Genomic DNA, 7,053 nt, shown 5'->3' with positions numbered 1-7,053 from the left:
AATACATAATTGTACGTGCATTGCAACAGGTTATCGGATGAGGCCAATAAACAATAGTAGTACACTATTTGTACTAGCTTCACATGCTTCGCACGCCGAGCGGGTGTTTTTACTGTAGCCATATGTTAATGTATTCGTTGTACGTAACCAGCACCTCGAATCCTCGATACTAGTACTATACAATAGGAGTAAGTAGTAGGAGTAGTAGGGTGGCATGGGCCAGAACAAGCATTCACGTCCAGTAGTACGGCACACGCCACCACCACGACATCCATCTGACACCATATTATTTCTTGGAGACCATGCTAGAGCAATCTCTTCAACCTCGTCATTTCTCTAACTTCAGCCATCACACGGTGGGCGAGGTGGGGGTTTGCCGATAGTCGGTTTCCTTAACTGCGGTCCCACTTGTAAGGCCAACTCCAACGCACGACCCCAAACGCACCTCCGTTTTGCATGAACTCCAATGATAATTTTGACTAGAAAAGCAAGACCAAAGAAAACAAGAACCACAAGAATACATTTTACTACTCATGTAAGTTGGATTAGTGCCTTCTCAATGCATTCATTGTTGATCCGTGGAGGCTCGATCTTGCGTCTGTGCTAGCTAAAAGTGACAGAACATCTACTAAATGGCGCTCTAGCAATATATGGATGTACTCTTCTTCCCAATACAAAACTTGCATCCATTCTACTCCCTCTGTTGCACAATACATGCCTTCTATTTGTAAAAATATATATATTTATCTAGACATGTCTTAGTATATAGGTACATCCATTTTTGGACAAATGGAAGTCAAGTATTTTGGAACAGAGGGAGTACACAATAAATTTTTTAAGTTAGCATAACTAGTCTAATCCGAGAGCAGAACCGAAGATTCGGTCGGTTCTTCCTCCTTTTGCCGACACGTGGGACATCCAGCATCCAGGTCGTGTCATGAAAGAAAATAGTGGTAGTTGAAGCCACGAGATGCGCATCTTGGGTTAAACTGTAAATAGAATCTTACTACTCTTGAGTAACTCCAAAAGCGGCCACCGAAGATCTTTATTGGATTTGTTTTTCATCACTAGCACGTCAAGGTGAAAGATGTGCAGGTTCAGTGGGTCCTCTTGCGTTTTCACTGACATGTGGGGCCGCATGTGAGCAAACAGACGATGGGCTCCGCGCATCCGTTGGCTGGCTGAGAAGAGAGATAGAGGAGGGATGAGCACGGACTGCAGGAAATTTGTTCTACATACCTCGATATAGGCTCAATATAGTGGGGTGGCATGGGCCATAACTAGCATTCATGTCTAGCAGTACGACACACGCCACCCACACGAGTCCCATCCGACACCAATTTTCTTGGAGTCCATGCTACAACCATCTCTTCTCCCTCATGTTTTCTCAGCCATCACGCGGTGGGCGGGGTGGGGGTTTGCCGATAGTCGGTTTTCTCAACTGCGGTCCCACTTGTAAGTGAAAATGCAACATCGCACGCATTCCTGATTGAGCGGTGTGCCGGACCGACCGTATGGGGGTGCGACGCGAATATGACAGGCTTTTCCTTTTGAACTCGTAACTTGTAAAATTTGGTTCTGCTCCATGGCGCGACCGATAGATAGAAAATAACGATTTTGCCTAGAGTAATGAGAAGTTTGGTTCTGGCACCGTTCATGCATGGAGTACGTACGAAAATTATGAAGTTGATGTGAAAGGTAAGATAATTACTGTAGTATCATATACTACTACATGGATTTGACGGAAAGATAAAAATACATACGGATCCATCAACATTCAACGACATCCTCACGCCCTAGTGCGCCGGGTCACCAACCGACGTGTGAGGAGCAGCGGCGTTGGCAGCGAGCTCAACGTGCTTCTGAATAGTGTTGTCCAAGGTTGCCCTGCGCTCCAAGAAGGCCAGCGTCCTATCATCCTCCTCTTGCATGTAGTAGTCCTTGTGGAAGATTTGCGCGTAGACGTGGGTGATTATGTCGATGGTGTCTTGCTGCGCCAGGCGCTACGCGGCGAGCACGACCTTGAGGTGGACATTCTCCGGCGCGACGGCGGGCAGTCGCAGGGCCACCAGTGCGTCGAAGAGGTTGTTACCATAGTGGCCATTGAGGGTGGCGGGCGTCGCAGAGCTTGGGCGCGTCGGCTGGAGGCTTACGTCAAAGTCGTTCACAAGCTTCTTGACGACGGTGAACTTGTCGAGGAAACCGACGAGGACCTCGTCGAACAAGGAGATGAAGCTGTCGTCCAAGCGGCCCCTCGCCCTGGCGGCCTCAAGCAATACTACCTGGAGACGTTCCTCGGTGCCGGGCCACAGGCCGACATCGTGGACCATCTGGCACAGCCGGCTGATGCTCGTGCTCATCACCTCCATGGGTCTAGCGTAGCTTCTAGTCAACTGATCTTGCGATTCGAGTGATCACTCAGCCCTTGGTTAGCGTGCGTAGGTACGTAGGATTGCGTACTACTCCTCGGCCCTTTACTGCACCTGCATTTGGCTGTATGATAGGTGGGCCAGCCACCCCCTGGGGCCACGTGTCATTCACCAATAGGCAGTTGCCGTAAGTCAATGAAGCTGTGTCCCACTCCGTGCCGGTGCAGTATAGTCATCTCACCGGACCTCTAGTTGGGGCCAAACAAGAGAAGTTTGATGTTTACTGGTTTATTGGCCCCCTTTGCATTTTGCGCCAAGTTTTGACCTTTGATTTAACTAATAAAATGTTAATGCATGTAAACAAAAATGTTGTGTACGTCACCTTACGAAAACCAAATAATCCCAAAATAATTAGGCACGATGCAATAACTCCCTCCTTGATTCTTATTTCGTGACATATCAACCAATGAGAGATGTGGGCCGTGCATGCTATCAATGACTTGAGACTACCAAACATGACATGCTGTGTTTAGTTCATTGCATGTAATCCTGTTAGTACTCTAGTTAGGAGTAGCAAAAAAACATTAAGTTCTCTCGCTGATAGGAATAAAACACCATGTATTTATTTACAGAGGGAGTAGTACATTTTTGGTGACATGCATTACTAGATATTGCTAGTCAAATAATAAAATCCAGATGGACGTGGTAGTACTCCTAAATCCAGACGGTGGTGCTACTAGTACTAGTAGTAGTACTACCAATGTAGTAGTAGGAGTACTAGCACTGTACTACCGGTTGGTCAAATTATTATGTGCTGCTCCTCACAGTGAAGTGACAAGACCCTGCGCCGGAGATGACACCTGAGTATAGGCGCCATGTTCGGCATACCATAGTCAGCCTCACCGTCTGCAGTCACTATCATCATGGCTGTAGAGATAGCCTGCTTACAACTAGCCCTGTTCGACATAATTTCCCGTGCTTAGATGCCCGTGTATTGCACGGAACACCAAGATTGGGGGTGGACGGCTCCGGCAGCGGCCATCGCGCCAGATTTTTCCATGGCCTTCAACTCCTAGATGTGGTGGGGAGGAGATGAGGCTGATTGTGAGAGACAAGGAATTGTTTGTAAATAGGGAACAAGTGCGGGCATCTTTTTGCAAAAATGGAGAAGCTTGGTTTTTATGCGTCAGATCTAGATCCGACAGCTATTGGTGAAAGATGGGAGGCACAACATCATCACCAACTCAGGACCTGTTTGATTCACAGGATTTTGAAAACGCAGGAATAGGACACGACAATATTACAAGTTTCAAACTGATATTACAAATGTTAGGAGTAATGCTGCACCTACAAAGAGGGAATTACTAGGAAGTTTACGTAAGAACTTTCGTTACTTTAGGTGGATGCAGCATTATCGCACAAACTAAAATCCACTGCCCTGACAAGTCACTAATGGGCAAATAAGTTTTCGAGTCTCTGGACCCTTGATGTTTCAAAAACTAATTCAGCTTCTGCGAAGAAATGAGCTCCACCGTGTACCCGCACAGGTGTGGCTGGGCACGAAGCATGAGTACGTGCACGGTGCACCTATTCTCTTCTTGTATACGTACACCACCTACGTGGGGTTGTGTGAGAGAGATACAAACCTAGAGAGATATAGTGTGTGGGTTCTTGAGAGTTTTTTTTGGGGGGGGGGGGTCAATCAAAAAATTTAACATATGCAATGTGTGTGAAATAGAGTCCTGGATATAACATATATAGAGAGGGGGCGATCCACGAGAAGAGAGTGGAGGTATCATCGGCTTGAGGTGTCCATAGAATCGAAGAGAGGGATGATGTGTGTGTGTGCGCGCACGCGATCGATAAAGAGTGCCATCGAATTTGTGTGTGCCCACGTCAAAGATACAGAGTGGCTGGCCTACTGGAACATGAGATGGGACATGTGCAGTTTGTCTCTATGGCATGGATACCTACCTGTAGCGCTCGACTATCAGTGTGTGGTGGGGGAAGAGGGAGGCCCAATTAACTATAGAGGTACAATGGCTGGTATATGTGTGGAGGAGGAGAGAGGCCTACCTGATGTATTAAGGAGATCGATCTGCCTCATGTATTAAGGGAGATCGATCGGCATCCATGCATATGTGCAGGAGATGAATAAGGTTGGGAGAGAGACAGAGCTAGAGTGTTGGAGGGGGTGGTAGTGGAGTTGCTTCTAACAAATGGTGGGATAGGCTTGCTAGACAAACGGAGGGCACGCCCGCAATATCAATAAGAGAGGAGATGGCTGCTTGTTGTCTGTGCACGTGCGTGTGAGAGACGGGTCAGGAGGCATGCACGAATGATGAGGGGGGACGATCTGGCTGTGGTAAGCAGACGTAACTACATAGGAAGATCAAGCGCCCTTTGTAAGAGAAATGAGAGACATAACTTGTGAGGTACGTCGATCGATGGGGGGGGTAGTTAAAGTCGATCTAGGTATATGTTGGGAGATCGATCGGTATACATGCATGTGTGTGTTAGAAGCAAATGAGGCACGAGGAGAAGGATAGAGAGAGAGAGAGGGATGCATGTAGGAGGTGGTACGAGAGGCATACTATATCGAGGGGGATGAGTGTGCGAGTACGAGAACGATGAAAAGAGTGGTGGGAGTGAGGCATGGACGGTAACAAGAGAAGAGGGGAAGCTTGTGTTTGTGCTAGGCACACCTGGCTAGAGAGACATATCGATCGATGTGTGCCGTAAAGAAGGAGCTGGGGGGCCTACACACACCATGGGTGAACAACCTAAAGTGAAAAGATGAATTTGCACGATGGAGCTAGAGAATGCTGAGGGAGGGTGAGAGGGATGCGGGCGTGTGCATGCACAAGAGAAAGTTAGCGCTAGCTACAAAGATAAGAGGGTTGTGTGGGTGTAAAAGACAAATAGAGATCATACATACTTCATCATAAAAAGCGAATTCAGATATTTGAAGAATTTATCATAGTGTTTCAAACCGACGGATGTGTGAATATATATAACGGTGATACACATGGTGTGGTTATGAACATGGTATACTACATTTAATATATTTTATCTCTACTCTTATAAAAAAATAGAGTTGTTGATGATGGTGTGCCTGCCATCCTGCATTATAGGCCGTCTGATTTATATCTGGCGGATAGCAAGGAAACTATGATGGTTGAAGTTGGCAACAATCATGATTATAGATTCTTATTGAAATAGAGAAACGAATTCAAATTTAGTTCGAATTGCAGCGGTAGTATAGACATTTGGAATGCACTAAAATGTTGGTATGAGTAGGTTGCATGCATTATACAACAAGCGAAAAAATTTAATCGGACATAACATGGATTCATACTCCCTCCTTCCATCTATATAGGGCGCTGAGATTTTTAAGACTGCCTTTGACTATTGACAATATTAATAGTACATGACATGGACAATGTGAAAATTATATCATTGAAAGAACCTTTCACGGATGAATTTAACGGTGTGCTTTGTGTAAGTTGCATGTCTTATATCATTGCTCTAATATTTGGTCAAAGTTAGCATCGAAAAACGCATTAGGCCCTATATAGATGGAAGGAGGGAGTAGCTTTGAATAGCATTTGTATAGTAAAACGGGGCAAGACTCTCTCTTTGTGTGGTGTGAATAGTTTTATTTTTTCATTTTCTTTTTGGTTGAGGGAAGTGCGAATTGATTTGGTACGTACAAGTACAATATTACTACACGTTAGGCTTGTCCCTAAAACTCAACCCACGTCTTTTTATATCCCAAAAATCCAGATATCGTGCTCCCAAAACTGGCGCCTTCACAACCCGCGCCTTGCTATCCCTAAATTACAATGCGCACGAAAACTCCCTCCAGCTGCCAAATCCCGACATGCGAAATCCCCCTTCTAACCCTGAGCCGAAAGGGCCTCTAGTTCAAATCGGTGGGGGGTACTTTTGTAACACACCCTACATTTTGGACAAGCGCGTTCCTAAGTCATGCTTCACCCCCTCCCATCGCCCCCTTTTCGCCATTCGAAATCCTAGGCCGCCATAACCTCTCCGCTCCAGCCGCGAAACCCCACCCTCCTTCGTCCGCCACGTCACTGCTGCCTAGCCGGAGCGTCTTCCCCGACGATGTCGTCCACCGCAACAGCTCGATGTCCCTCGTCCACCTCCCCGGATGAGGATCCGTCGTCCATCTCGCCATCCCGCCGGTTCAGCCGCGCCGTCCTCCACCTCCAAGGAGCTGCTCCGACGATCGCCTCATCTATCGCTGCTGCTCCATCCCCACAGCGCCGCCTTAACCTGCTCCACCGGAACCGCATCATCCTCACCGACTCCTCGGACGAAGCCGAGGCCTACTCGGTGCCACCAAAGAGGTTGTACACTCATCGCATCACACCTTCTCCTTAACTCGACCTCCCGGCGCCGACGGTGTTCCATCCCGCACTCCCATGGAGCAGCTACCTTGAAGTCGGCGCCACGGGCGACATCTCCACGGTGGCTCTCCCCCCAGTGCGAGGCCCCTTCGGTGGCGGTGTCCATACCAGCTGGATCTGCTGCTGCTACTCTGGCTCTCGCTCGATCGCTCACTCGCCCAGCTGCTGCTGCTGCTCTCCCCCTCGCTCGTGCTGCTGCTCTGCTCCGATTAAGCCACACTTCAGTCGACTGAATCAACTTTTGGGTCAAT

Source organism: Triticum aestivum, chromosome 4A (assembly GCF_018294505.1).
Source record: "Triticum aestivum cultivar Chinese Spring chromosome 4A, IWGSC CS RefSeq v2.1, whole genome shotgun sequence".
Taxonomy (NCBI): Eukaryota; Viridiplantae; Streptophyta; class Magnoliopsida; order Poales; family Poaceae; genus Triticum; species Triticum aestivum.
Note: the sequence above shows the minus strand (reverse complement) of the source record.